General features: G+C 49.5%; 1 long non-coding RNA gene across 2 annotated transcripts; it reads right to left on the reverse strand.

The window, feature by feature from the left end:
* Positions 1–2,135: 2,135 nt before the first annotated feature.
* On the reverse strand, positions 2,136–6,012 carry LOC123581500. 2 transcript variants are annotated; one of them, XR_006703764.1, is made up of 3 exons: positions 4,666–6,012; positions 3,907–4,045; positions 2,136–2,483 (listed from the first exon to the last, which is right to left on the reverse strand). It is a non-coding gene; the product is annotated as an uncharacterized LOC123581500 (long non-coding RNA). The 2 variants fall into 2 exon arrangements; XR_006703763.1 differs by having other exon boundaries at positions 3,907–4,008; positions 4,666–5,989.
* Positions 6,013–15,165: the final 9,153 nt, after the last annotated feature.

The following is a 15,165-nucleotide window of genomic DNA, read 5'->3' on the forward strand; positions in this document are numbered from 1 at the left end:
AGTAATCCAGCATCCCCACGTCACCGTGATATTGCAGTGACCCCACAGAAGTTCTGCAAAACACCCTGTCAGAGACTTGTAATATTCCTGTAGGAACTTTGCAATGACCATACCCAGAATGGAGCACTTCCGGGGCACCTGGGTGGCTCAGTTGTTTAAGCGTCCGACTTCAGCTCAGGTCATGATCTCAGGGCTCATGGATTCGAACCCCTTATCGGGCTCTGTGCTGACAGCTCAGGGTCTGGAAACTGCTTCGGTCTCTGTGTCTCTCTCTTTCTCTTTGCCTCTTCCCTGCTCACGCTCTCTCTCTCTCTCTTTCTCAAAAATAAACAAACATTAAAAAAAAAAAAAGAATGGAGCATTTTTCACGTACCCATATCAGGTGTTTCCTCCCCCTGCAACGAGCTGACTTCTGTCTGTCTGTGTTTGTCTCAGGCGTCCTGGTCATTCAAGGCCTAGTTCCACATCAGTTTCCCAACTGAATGTGAGATTTTACTCTTTTGCTTTTTACAGCTTCACTTGCTGTCTGCATATCCCTTTCTTTCCTTCTTTTTTAAATGTTTATTTATTTTTTGAGGAGGTGGGGAGGGGCAGACACAGTGAGGGAGACAGCACTGTCACAGCAGAGCCCCATGTGGGGCTTGGACTCATGAACTGTGAGATCGTGACCTGAGCCAAGTCGGATGGTCGGTCGAATGAGCCACCCAAGAGCCTCTGCACATCCCTTTTTAAAACTTCTGTCAGTGGGGCGCCTGGGTGGCGCAGTCGGTTAAGCGTCCGACTTCAGCCGGGTCACGATCTCGCGGTCCGTGAGTTCGAGCCCCGCGTCGGGCTCTGGGCTGATGGCTCGGAGCCTGGAGCCTGTTTCCGATTCTGTGTCTCCCTCTCTCTCTGCCCCTCCCCCGTTCATGCTCTGTCTCTCTCTGTCCCAAAAATAAATAAACGTTGAAAAAAAATTAAAAAAAAAAACCAAAACTTCCGTCAGTGTTCCCAGTGGGAACACTCCACTCCCACCACCCTATGGCACAGACGAGACCTTCACGGCTCCACACCACGGCAGGACTTCCGGGCAGCACGGCGTCACCCCGCCCCCACTGTGTCTGAGGTGTGCTCGAGCGTGGGTCGCACCTGCTAGGTACTGCTGCTTTCTCTCCCGGCAGGCCCACTGGGCATCTGACCCGCCTGCTGGCACCTTTGTCACTTGCTCCTTCCGCTTCCGCTGCTCAGGTGTCCCAAAGCGGGAGAACACTTGAGGCACCACCTCGGGGCTGGGCCACACATCGAGGTCCTCTCTCCTTCCAATTTGCACCACATTTTGTCACCTGGGCCTTAAGGTAAGAAGCAGCTGATGTCCAAGCTGTCATAAAGCTCGTTATTTCAGGAAGAGAAAAAGAAACAAAACTCTTTCAGTTCTTGTCTGTAACCCTTCTGTAACCCTCTGTAGCCCTGTAACAGCCTCAAAAACTAGCCCAGGGGACGAAATGGGGTGAAATCCGTCCCTGGTGCCACGTTCTCCCCACCCCTTAGCCAAACTCTTCCTGCCCTGGAGGTTCCCCTTCTTCAGCACCATCACCTCTCCAAATGAATAAAAGAGGAAAAGAAAACTTTTGGGCAAGGCTACACACCTAAAAGGATTCCCGTAGGAATACCAAAGAAACTCGCTGTCAGTATCACCCAGCGAGTCTGTTTAGGGGACCCTTCCTTTTCCATCCTGCAAATGTGGGATATTCCACTTCATTCCAGCCCTAAGTACAGATCAGGAGACACGGCCAGAGTGGGACCTGCTGAAGGTCATGTGGCCGGTGCCAGGGACGGTACCACAAGTTTCCATGTATAAAGCCTCTCTGTTTTCTTTTCTTTTTTTTTTTTTTTAATAGATTTTTTTTTTTCAACTTTTATTTATTTTTGGGACAGAGAGAGACAGAGCATGAACGGGGGAGGGGCAGAGAGAGAGGGAGACACAGAATCGGAAACAGGCTCCAGGCTCCGAGCCATCAGCCCAGAGCCTGACGCGGGGCTCGAACTCACGGACCGCGAGATCGTGACCTGGCTGAAGTCGGACGCTTAACCAACTGCGCCACTCAGGCGCCCAAGCCTCTCTGTTTTCTACTACACACAGGCTTCTCGACAGCAAGGATGAGTGGGGGTTATTTATTGCAGAGCCAAAGGACTTTTCAACCCCTCTTTCCCCTGCGGGCTGGCGATGTTCACATTCCTCCCTCACGTGTGATCGGAAGGAAAGGAGGGCCGGGACCCACCATACTACCCCTCGCTGTATCAAAGCCAAGAGGACTCTTGTTCTGTGGTGTGGCTGCCCTGGGACCCTGGCCAGTCTGCTCCCGGGCGTGAGGAGACCGGTGGCTGCTTTGAGGGTTCTGGTTTTCTCCTTTCAGGCCCTAGGAGGCCATCCACATGGGGAGCAGGAAGGGGACTCCTCCTTTGCTTCCATGTGATGTCCTGTTGACCCAGCACCATGGTGGCACCTGCAGAGGAAAGCCCCAGAGCGTGACCACAAGCGAGGCCTTCCCCAGAGCCCCAAGGTTGGGCCCCAGGAGAGGCCTCCAGGGTGCCGGGCAGGTGCGGGGTCAGGAATGTGCTCCTGGCTGTGCTCTAGCTGCCCTGGCTGTGGTGGCTGTGCTGGGAGCGTGTGGAGTTGACGATTGATTAGCCTGATTTGGGGTCACACTGGTTTGCTCCCCAGAATTTACTGAGATATCCTCGAGCAAATTCTTTTAATTGTTAAAACTGAAATATAGCTGACACACAATGTTACACTGGTTTCAGGTGTACAACACAGTGATTTGAATACTCTGCGTTATGCTGTGCTCACCACTAACGTAACCGCCATCTGTCACCACACAACGCTGCTACGATACCATTGGCTACATTCCCTACCTTCCCCAGCTGTGTCCAGTCCACTAATAAACCCATCCAAGGCATTCCTCATTTCTATTAGTGTTTTTGATTGTTAGCATTTCTATCGGTTCTTTCTTAGACTTTCCATTTCTCTGTACGTTGTCTGTCTGTTCTTGCATGGTGTCTATTCTTTTGAGTTGTTAGCATCTTACTTATAGATGTTCAAAAAATGTTTTTAATGTTTATTTTGAGAGGTAGAGAAAGAGAGCATGAGCCGGCAGGGTGTGGGACAGAGAGAGAGGGAGAGAGGGAATCCCAAGCAGGCTTCACACTGTCAGCACAGAGCCCAATGCGGGGCTTGAACTCACAAACTGTGAGATCGTGACCTGAGCCGAAGTTGGACACTTAACCGACTGAGCCAACCGGGCACCCCTATTCTGTCTCTTCAAACTGTGTTTTGTCTTTTAGTATGCCCTTAATTTTTTCTTGACAGCTGTATGATTCATTGGGTAAAAGAAATTGCTATAAGTAGGTCTTTAGTGATATGGTTGTGACACACGGAGCGAGGGGAACATTCTATAGTCCTGTGATTAGGTCTCCATCTTTCAGCGAGCCTATGCCTCTGGGCTGTGAACTTCACAAATGTTTCTCCATTTTTTCCTCCCCACTTAGGTGGGACAAGATGGCTAGACTGGGCTGAACTGGGTATTTCCCTTTTCCTAGGTCAGTTAGACTCAGATAAAATCCCCACAGGTTAGGCTGTGCTTAACTAGTTTCCCCCAGGGCAGGGTGTGTTAAGAGGAGCTTTCAAAATGGTTCCTTTTCTCATCTCGTGCTGGAAGCAAGTTTGAGGGGATTTTTCTTTCCTTTTCACTGTGGAAACCTGGGAGGTCTTGGAGATAAAACTGACACCCCCCCCCCCGCAACCGGGTCCCCTGTAGTTCTTCTCTCTCAGGCTCCAGCAATCTCTCTGGTCCAGTCCCTGTACCAGCACTGCCCAGCACTGCTTCCAGTGTATTCTGGAAGCTGCACTGTGGTCACGGCACTCACCTGTCTGTCTCTCTGGTTCTGGGGGCCATGGTTTGCCCGGTGACCCCACCTCTGAAGGATCTAGGAAGGATTGTTGAGTGTTCAGTGTTTGCAGCTCTTTACCTGTTGTTAAGAGTGGCCACTTGTAGCTTTTTACATGCTGGACGAGAAAGAGGGAGTGCCCACACAATCTCACAGCCACGCGTTTTTATATGTGTACACTTTTCCCCCGAGAAAACTGTCCATAGGTTTCATCAGATGCTCTAAGAACTGTGAGCCCTTTGTCGCTGAACCATGTGGTGGACAGAAGGAAGGCTTGGTCTTGGAGCCGTGGCTTAGAGTTCTCACCCAATTCCAAATTACCGTGTGAATTCGACAAGCCACTTTATTCTAAGCGCCTCTCTGAGACCAACGTGGGGCCCAAACTCATGACCCCAAGATCAAGAGTCACATGCTCTACTGACTGAGCCAGCCAGGTGCCCCAACTAAGACCCTCTCTGAAACGGGACAATAACCCTTGTCTTGTGTGGTGAGTTAAAAACACGTTCACAGCCATGTTCACACGTTCTTTGGCATGCTTCCCATCAAAAGACTGAATCTAATTGTCCTCCCTTCAATATGGGGCGGCTTTGAAGACATGCTTCCAATGAATGGAGGCAGGAATGATACTATATGGCCCCTGATTCTAGGTCAGAAAAGGGGATATGGTGTCTGCCCATCTTTCTCTTGCCCATGACACTTGCCCCAGGAGCCCCGAGCACATGTAAAAAGTCTACTTACCCAGCAGCTGCCATGGAGAAAGGTGTGTGTGAGGAGTCCCAGCTGTTCCTGCCCCCAGCCGTTGGCTCTTACCAGCCAGAACCAGGCAGGTGAGTGGCCCTACATGATGACTGAACTCGGCCTTCGAGCTGATGCCCAGTGGAGCAGAGACAAGCTGGCCCTGCTGAGCCCTGCTCACTGCACATTCCCAGGCAAAGTAAATGTGTTTTGGGTGGTTAGTTCTGCAGTGTTAGGTGATAACCTGACACCCTGCCTGTCTTTGAGGGATGTTGTAAGCCCCTCCCGGTACAACACCTTCCACGTGGTAGGCAGTCCATGAAGGTAAACACATGTGATCTGGAAACTGGGCTGGTGTGAGCGACCGTTGGTCACGGGACAGGATAACCTGGTCAGCCTGCTGGGAGGTTTGTTTAGCTAAGTCACTCTGGGTTTTCCGGAGGGGCAGAGTGTCAATCACCCCAGCCCGGCCAATTGGCTGGTTCCTTGGAGGGGGCCTGTGTCCCCAGACCAGAAACAGGCTCTGTGAGGGAGCACTGAGAGGGAGGGTTTTCTTTTTCCTGTTGGCCGTTGCCCATGACAGGCTTCCCAGGAAGGGATGGAGGGAGTGAGGGGGGGTCTGGCAACTCTAGGCTGAGACCAGGCTGGGGATGGTGGTCCCCACAGGATCCACAGCCTGCCCTTCTGCCCTCTGGGGTCTGTACTCTCACCCTGAGGCTGGGACCTGCCCTCTGTGCCTCCTGGACAAGCTCTGCATTCTGTTACCCTTGCTCCCCAGCACAATCTGTGTGTTGCCCTTACTCTCCACAACCAGGAAGACACTGTATTTCATTTACTCAGTAACCCCAGAGCTTAGTACAGAGGCTGTACTAGGCGAGGTGTCCACTCTCTGTGTGTTGAAGGTCTCTGAGCATCTCATCACATAGCCTGGGACCAAGGCAGGGGCTGGCTGTGAGATGAAATGGCCCCACCAAAGCTTGCTGTGCTGGTGGCAGAAGGACCGGAGGGGGAGCCCCTCTCTGCCTTCCCAGTAGGGAGAGGAGATCCCGAGGGGCAGCACTCTCACCTCCAACCTAGCTCTGAGGTCCCTGTCTGCTTTGAGCCCTACCTTCCATGATCAATAATGTGCCCCGCACTGCCAGTCCTACAGGACGGGGGCCCATGGCTGGGCTCCCCACCAGCTCCCCGCTCACTGCTCCAACGTGCACTGCCTCCTGGGCCAGCTTTCTGGATCCCCTGCCTGGTCACAGCTGGCAGAAGGGGACCTCCCTCTTCCTGCCTGTCTCGTTCCACAAGCCATAGTCTGATATCAGTTCTGTTTTCCCAGAAAGGGGTTTGCCCAGACCCAGAACTCAGAATCCACGTGAAGAGGCTACCGAAGAACAGGCTGAGTCGTCTGAGGCACTGAGACCCTGAAGGAAGCAGCGCTGGCCGCCCCTGCCTCTCTGCCAGCCTGCATTTCCTATTAGACATAGGGCTTTACAGCAGGAAGGCCTGCCTGCCAGGGCCTCTGGACCCCAGGGCCCTGGCTGCTCCATCTGCCTGCCTGCCCTGGGCCTGGATATCTGCCCGAGCAGATGCGATTTAACTTGCTGCTGCAGAAATATCTATAAACCTTAGCTGTCAACATAAAAGCAGCCTGTCAGACCCAGGACCGGGCTGTGGGAGGAGCCTCGGGCAGCTGGGTCAGTCTCCACGTGGAGGCTGGGACTCTCACACGTGCATCCTTTCCCCCACCCCTGCCCCCCACCATAAGATGCCTTGGCTTGAGGTCATGACGCTACCCTGACGCAAAAGCAGGCCAGCCTTGTGCTGTGTGACACGGCCATGCCTCAGTGTCACTCCCAGGCCAGAAGGGCCCTGAAGCCACATGCTTCAGAGACAGGGATGGCATCTTCACGAGAGTGGGGTGTGGCCCATAGCTAGAGCAGCAAGAGTGCAAGTTGAATGCCTGAATCAGGGCGAAGCAGGGAAGCAGGGAGGATGATATTCCCCTGGCCGTGCCCGCCCCCCCTCCCGGGGCCCTTGTTCACACAGGCATGCCCAGAGATTGTGAGGACCCTGGCTTTTCCTGGGGCATGGACTTGACTGTGGGCATGAGGGGGACACCTCAGGAGAACAGCTCTCCCGAGGGGGCTCTGCTGCTTCCTCTGGGTCCTCCGCTCCTGGCCCCCCTGCTGCCTGGAATTGCCACACAGCTTTGGGGACAGGGGAGGTGCAGCGTGGGGGGCGGTACTTTATAAGCTGGGGAGGGTTTGCTGTCCTGGTTCAATGCTGGTCCCGGGCTCCAGTGCTCCTGCCTCCCTGCTTGCTCTGCAGTGCTGGCGACAAATGCTCTCCGAGCCTCTCACTTTCCTCAGTTGGAAAGCTAATCATGCTCAGCCTCAGGAGGCCGGGCAACACGACCTGGGCAGGCTGGCGGTGCCCACTGTGCACACGTGTCCCCAAGTGGTGGGGTGGGTTTTTTCTTCCTTCCTACGCTGCCCACATTTCTTCTCCTGCCCACACCTGTATCCCTGGCACACACCAAAGCTGGGTTAATAAATGGGGCATTGAACTCAAGGCGAAGAGAGATAGGGCCCCTGGGCACGATTTCACTCTGGCTACATGCTGATAGGTGGCCCACTGTGGCAATGCCAGTGGGTTGTTTATCCTGGAGAAGTGTAGCTGTGGGATCTGAGGTCGGACTCCCACCCTCGGGGCACAGTTCGAGTGAGAACAGATGCAGCAGAATGGCTGACCACACAAGCCAGTGGTCAGGGGACAAGGGTCAGTGTGGTGCCAGAAGGGAGAGGAGCCAAGAGCCTGAGTGGCCGTGCCAGGGGATGGAAGAGAGAGGCCTGAGCTGGAAGGGGGCTTTCTTCCCTGTGATGTGCAGGAGGAGGGCGCTGTGAGAAGAAAGGGGTGAGTGGAATGGCGTGGAGGGACAGGGCAGATCCCCTTTCCAGAGAAGCCTCTGCAGAGGCTGGTAGACGTTACCCAGACATAAATGAGTGGGTTTGCTGCAGGCTTCTGTGTCTGTACCTGATGGACAGATAGAAAGGTGTGCAATAATAAGGGGATTAACAGCTGACGTCGGGGCTGGACATGGGGGGTGGGTGTACACGTCTGTGTGTACACATGCACACACACACACACACCCCCTCGGGTGAGCTATGCTGGAGCCAGAAGTTCTGAGCAGGGTGGGCAGTTATTGCTATGTCCTTCCTGTGTATCCATGGAGCCACAAAGGAACAAGAGGATCTTTCCGCCATAGAGGGGCTTCGGTCTGTCTGGGGAGGACACACCCACACCCCCACACCCACACAGCAGACACCCAGGGGATAAGCAGTGCATGAGTAAGCAGTGTAGCGGCTGTGTCACCCTGGTCTGTGTGTGAGTAATGGGGCTAAGCAGTGCCATGGGACAAACAGAAGGCACACTGGGCTCACGAATCTCTTTGTTCTTGGCCTGGTGTGAATCAGAGTCGCCATTTTCCAGACATGAGGACCCATAGATTTTTGAGGTCTTTCTCCCTAGAGAATGTGAAATTCCCCTGCTGTCTCGAGTGAATTCCATTTAAACCCATCTTTCCTGTAATACAAATGGCAGACGATGTCAGCCCCCAGGAGATTCGGAGAGTTTAAGTGGGGTCTGTCGTAAAGCACAGAAGCTCTATGGGAGGGGTGGGAATCAAGTATCCAGGCCTGTGTAGTTACGACGACGTCCTCCTGCTGGGTGCTACTGGGTAGACTGCTGGGAGCGACGAGTGAGCTGGCCTGTCATCCCAGAGATTGGTTGAAACTCTTGGTTTGAGGTGTCCCCCACCCCCTCAAAGAGCTGAGGCAGCAAATGGAAGTGAGGGGGCATGTTTTGCTATAGCTGACACTGTGTGTGTGTGTGTGTGTGTGTGTGTGTGTGTGGTAGAGGGTGGTGGAGGGGAGGGATTGGATCTTGCTCAGCATGGCCAGGGAGGGTGGTAAAAGGACACGTGACACATCCGGAGCTCCCTGTGCCCTTCTATGGACAGAAGAGTTTCCCTGGCCTGGCTCAGATGGGGAGGGGGGAGGAGGTGAGGGAAGGATGCATTCAGCCCAACACTCATAAAACCTCTTTGTCTGAGTGTTTATGGGCCCAGGTCCCTGTGGTAAACCTTTAAAGTCACACAGGAGACTCCCGTGTGTTCATAAGATCCTTTCTGTCTATAATATGCTGCCCCAGCAACACTTCCCTCCCAGGCCACATCACAGCCACCGGGAGCTGGGGAGGCAGGAGACTGGAGAGTCCAGGGGTCTGTCCCAGGGTTGGGGGGAAATGGGGGCTGGGGGTGCAGTGCCTGGGCTGGAGGCTGCTCCTGGGCATAGGTTCTCCAGCCCCCCAAAGGGCTTCCTCATTCCCTCATTATCTTCTGCCCAGCTACCTTGATGACATCCAGGTTCCCCACGCTGTGTCTCAGCTCTTCCTCATTCCAGGGAAAGCGAGTGAGATGGAATCGCCAGATAAAACAAACGTTGCTCAGTTAAATTTGAATTTCAGTTAAACAATGAATAATTTTTTTTTTTTTTTTTTTAGTACAAGTATGTCCCAAACACTGCATGGGATATGCTTATCCTATTCATTGTTTATCTGAAATTCACATTTAACTGAGTGCCCTCTGATTTTATTTGTTGAATCCGGCAACTTTAACTTGAAGGTAACCACGGTTTTTGTCACAAGTCATTGAAAGAGCCCTTTTTGTGTTCCAGGCAACGGGCTGAGACTTTGCATATGTTATGTCATTTAAACCTCACCATTACCCCGCACCCCAAACTTGGATGATTTACTTACCACCTTAAAGATGTTTGCCATATCTTTTGCACACCAGTTGTACTATTTTCTACTTATTTTCTTTAGGTCAAATTCTTTTTTAAAATTGTATTTATTTATTTATTTATTCATCTATTTATTTTTAAATTGGTTTCACGTCCAGCGCTGAGCTGAGCCGAGCCCAACACAGGGCTTGAACTCAGATCAAGACTTGAGCTGAGATCAAGAGTCAGACTCTCTCTCTCTCTCTTTTTTTTTTAGATATAATTTATTGTCAAATTGACTAACATACAGTGAGTACAGTGTGCTCTTGGTTTGGGGGGCAGATTCCTGTGGTTCATCCCTTACAAACAACACCCAGTGCTCATCCCAACAAGTGCCGTCCTCAGTGCCCATCACCCATTTTCCCCTCTCCCCTGCTTCGCCCCCATCAACCCTCAGTTTGTTCTCTGTATTTAAGAGTCTCTCAGGGTATGCCACCCTCCCTCTCTGTTCGTAACTATTTTTTTCCCCTTCCCCTCTCCCATGGTCTTCTCTTAAGTTTCTCAAGATCCACATCTGAGTGAAAACATATGCTATCTGTCCTTCTCTGACTGACTTACTTCACTTAGCATAATACCCTCCAGTTCCATCCACGTTGCTGCGAATAGCATGATTTCATTCTTTCTCATCGCAAAGTATATATATATATATATATATATACGCACACACACACATACATATACATACATATACATACACATATACAATATATATATATTGTATATATAAACCACATCTTCTTTATCCATTCATCAGTTGATGGACATTTAGGCTTTTTCCATAATTTGGCTATTTTTGAAAGCACTGCATAAACACTAGGGTACAAGTGCCCCTATGCATCAGCAGGAGTCAGACTCTTAACTGACTGAGCAACCAGGTGTCCTTCAATTTCTTTTTTTTTTTTTTTTTGAACTTAAATCTACTTATTCTTAAAGGAAATTATAACTGGTAGCACTTGTTAGAAATAGCTGCACAATTAAATGTAGTGTTATCATTTTATTGTTTGCTGGATACTATTGCATACGGGGAGATTTGGGGCTGAGGTATTCTGAGATATTTGAACTACTGTTTGAGAGGTTCCAGGCTCTCACTGTGACTGACGCTGTTATCTACAGCCTTTTCACACCATCTTTCTTGCTGGAAGAACCCTCCTCCTCCTAGGGAGGCTAGACACCCTATACTTTTCCCAGCCTCCCGTCAGCCAGCATGGAATTATGGCCCAGCTGTGGCCACTGAAATCTGAGTAAAGTCTCCTGGGAGCTTCTGGGAGAGATTTACTTCCCTGTTTACAAAATAAACCCCAGAGGGGGTGCCTGGGTGGCTCAGTCGGTTAAGTTTCTGATTCTCGGCTGCGGCTCAGGTCGTGATCTCATGGTTTGTGAGTTCCAGCCCCGAGTTGGGCTCTGTGCTGACAGCGCGGAGCCTGCTTGGCATCCTCTGTCTGTCTCCCTCTCTCTCTCTGCCCTCCCTCGATTGCGTGTGCGCTTTCTAAATAAGTGAGGAAACAAACCCTGGAAACAATCTGAATGCCCATCAAAGAATGAATGGATAAAGAAATGTAGTATATGCATACAGTAGGGTATCCTGCAGGCTTAAAAAAGAAGGCAGTCCTGTCACATGCTGTAACATGGGTGAACCTTAAGGGTGTTGTGCTAAGCGAGACAAGCCAGGTACAAAAAGACAAATACTGCACGTTCCCAGTTATATTTATATAACTATCTAAAGCAGTCACAATTCTTAGAAACAGAAAGTAGAATGAGGGTTGCCAGGGGCTGGAAGGAGGGGGAAATAAGGATCGTTAGTTTGGTGTAGTGTTTCAGTTTTGCAAGATGAAAAGTTCGAGAGACTTGTTGTACAAGAATGTGCATTCGCTATTGTACTATGCACCAAAAACTGGTTAGGATGATAAATTTTGTTAGAGATACTTTTTACCACAATAAAAAAAAAAAATTGGAATTAGATGGTGGTAATGGTTGTATAACCTTGTGACCCACTGAATGGTTCACTTTAAAAAGGTTATTTTATGTGAATTTCTTTTCAGTACCACATTTGTGTATATGCCTTAAAGCAAACAAGTTGCGACTACCCTTAATGTCTGTAAATAACATTAACGTGCATGTCTTAAAGTATAAAGACATAAAATGGATGTCTTTAGGCTATATACTAATCCTGACCTGGGGGTGGGGGGGGGTGGGGGGGAGGCAGCCATTTTGTAGCTGCAAAGACACATGCCTAAGGACTAAGCCAATAAGGTGAGGAGGAAAGATTAAAATAATGTGGACCTTTAATGACTTCATTATGCTGCTGAGCTTTTCTGGAACGGCCTTACCTTGTAAGGTTAGGGGAGGTAATGTATTTTCCTCAACGTTTTATTCACTTTTTTTTTTTTTTTTTTTGAGAGAGAGAGAGAGAGCACATGCAAGTGGGGGAGGGGCAGAAGGAGAGAGAGAATCTCAGGCAGGCTCCATGATCAGCACAGGACCCGATCCCACAACCCTGGGATCACCACCTGAGCCGAAATCAAGAGTCAGATGCTCCACCAACTGAGCCACCCAGGTGCCCCAAGGTTCATCATTATTTAAAGCTATGTCCACATACTATGTAAAATAATCGATTACACCACCCACTCTCTCCAGTGATAAGCATTTTATAACTTGGGGAACTTTGTAGGATTATTATCTTTATTTTTTGGATGAGAAAATAGCTCTGGTCACAAAGCTATAGGAGCTGAATAACCTTCGTGTACTACAGAAACCCTGAATTTGCATGGTGCAGCTGAAATGGGTCTTTCGGGTGAGAAAGAGCAGGGCGGAGTCTAGCCCCAGTCTTCCTTCCCTCTGCGGGGTTCTCTGTCTGCTTCCCTCTGACGCCTCTACACTACACCCCGGGGACACTGATTCTGCACTTGCTTGGGTGCTCTTTCCTTCAGCCTCCTGACTCAGCGAGATGGGCTGGGACTCTTCCCGACACCAGATGACTCCTGAGTGAGACAAACACAGGAACAAAGAAGCCAAGTGTCATGCACACGATTAAGCTCCCCCCGGCACACTTGTGATTCACAGAGGTGGACTCCCAGCATTCTCGCTTCCCAGGCTCCCAGACCGCCCCTCCCCACATCCTGCCTCACAGGGTGGCTACTTCAGAAGCTGCTGGCCAGGCCCCTCAATTCCTGCGGTAGGCCGGCCTTCCCATAGTGGATGTCACCCTGCACCCAGGTGCTTGCGGGCTAGTCTCTTTCATTCCTGGACCCCTTTGCTGCCCAAGCTAGGAATTGAGTTGTTTTGTTTTTTTAACTTTTTTTTTTTTAATGTATGTATGTATGTATGTATTTTATTTTTTATTTTTTAAAATTTATATCCCAATTAGCTAGCATACAGTGCAACAATGATTTCAGGAGTAGATTCCTTAGTGCCCCTTCCCCATATAGCCCATCCCTCCTCCCACACCCCTTCCAGTAACCCTCAGTTGGTTCTCCATATTTATGAGTCTCTTCTGTTTTGTCCCCTCCCTGTTTTTATATTATTTTTGCTTCCCTTCCCTTAGGTTCATCTGTTTTGTCTCTTAAAGCCCTCATATGAGTGAAGTCATATGATTTTTGTCTTTCTCTGACTGACTAATTTCACTTAGCATAATACCCTCCAGTTCCATCCACGTAGTTGCAAATGGCAAGATTTCATTCTTTTTGATTGCCGAGTCATACTCCATGGTATATATATATACCACATCTTCTTTATCCATTTGTCCATTGATGGACATTTGGGCTCTTTCCATACTTTGGCTATTATTGATAGTGCTGCTATAAACATGGGAGTGCATGTGTCCCTTTGAAACAGCACACCTGTATCCCTTGGATAAATGCCTAATAGCGCAATTGCTGGGTCATAGGGTAGTTCTATTTTTAGTTTTTTGAGGAACCTCCATACTGTTTTCCAGAGTGGCTACACCAGCTTGCATTCCCATAACTTTTTTTTTTTTTAATGCTTATTTATTTATCCTGAGAGAGAGAGCGCATGTATGTGCAAGTGGGGAGAAGGGCAGAGAGAGGAGAGAGAGAAGCTGAAGCAGGCTCTGCACTGTGTGGCGCCTGATGTGGGGCTCAATCTCATGAACCAGGACTCAGTCACCTAGGTGCCCTTAGGAATTCGGTTCTAATCTGGCTTCTCCATACTCACTTCTCACCTCTCACCTTGTCCTCAAGGAATGGTCAGTGGCCTCATCGCCATTACCAATGCCGTGGTGTAATGACCCTTTAACCTGTTACTAATCAGGGCATCCACTTACCAGGTTGGACCCTTGGATCCACATACAGTAGACCTTGGTCACAGAGCCAGGTAGAAACACAGGCCTGGCCTGTGAGAGACAAGCTGCAAAGCAATAGGGAGGGAACAGGGATGGGAGATAGGGTGGGGGAGGGGAGATAGGGGGTGGAGAGCTGTAGTTAAGTCTTCACGGAGCCTCTCTGAGGGGGAGGACAAGTTAAACCAAACCATGAGCTGGGTCCCCACTCAGGAAGTGAGAGACCCCTCAGCTCTGCTGTTCTCCCCACCCTCCATTCCAGAGCCTTCCAGGCAGTTCTGGATGCTTGAGGAGACAGAGGACTTGCATTTGGCCCTGGGTTCCCCTCTCTGAACTCCAGTCCCTCCTTTTTCACATAGAGGTTTCCATAAAAAATTCCTGTGTGTATCCTATGGGAACATCTACATGAAAAGGCTTTGTTCGGGGCGCCTGGGTGGCGCAGTCGGTTAAGCGTCCGACTTCAGCCAGGTCACGATCTCGCGGTCCGTGAGTTCGAGCCCCGCGTCAGGCTCTGGGCTGATGGCTCAGAGCCTGGAGCCTGTTTCCGATTCTGTGTCTCCCTCTCTCTCTCTGCCCCTCCCCCGTTCATGCTCTGTCTCTCTCTGTCCCAAAAATAAATAAAACGTTGAAAAAAAAAAAATTAAAAAAAAAAAAAAAAAAAGAAAAGGCTTTGTTCCTCCATGATAGCATCCAGTTTGAAAATATATGTGAAAAAAGATCGTGTTCACCACACAATGAAAACTCACAACATATTTTCTTAAGAAAAAATGAGAGGCTTATCTGGAGAAAACCATAAAATTTAATAATGGACATAAAAGAAGACTCAAACAAATGGGGGTTGTACTATATTAGGAAATCCCTTCCTTGTGAAAATGTCCATGGTGGAAATTTATCTATAGGTTCAGTATAATCCCAGTAGCCATCTAATTAAAATCGACAGTTTTATTATTATTCACATGGGAGAAAAGATGCAAAAGACTGTTTTGAAGAGGAAGAACAGTGACGGGGACCGTCTCCTGCCAGATATCAAAACATATTGTGGGAGCACCTGGCTAGCTCAGTGGGAAGACCATATGACTCTTACTCTCAGGGTTGAGAGTTCAAGCCTGTGTTGGGCATAGAGTTTACTTAATACACAAGAAAAAATATTGTGAAGTTATAGAGTTAACAATGATATAAGAATAAATAGACAAATAGACCAATGCAAGAGAACAGTGAGTGCAGAAATAGGCCTGTGCGTATGTAGGAACGTGGTATGTGATAAAGTTGGTATTTCAAATGAGTGAAAAAATATTCAGTTAAAAGGGTTGAGAGACATGAGTACAAAAAATGAAAATCAAGTTTGCACCTTACTCCACACAATTCATAATTTAAAAAAGA

Source organism: Leopardus geoffroyi, chromosome A3 (genome assembly GCF_018350155.1).
Source record: "Leopardus geoffroyi isolate Oge1 chromosome A3, O.geoffroyi_Oge1_pat1.0, whole genome shotgun sequence".
Lineage (NCBI taxonomy): Eukaryota > Metazoa > Chordata > Mammalia > Carnivora > Felidae > Leopardus > Leopardus geoffroyi.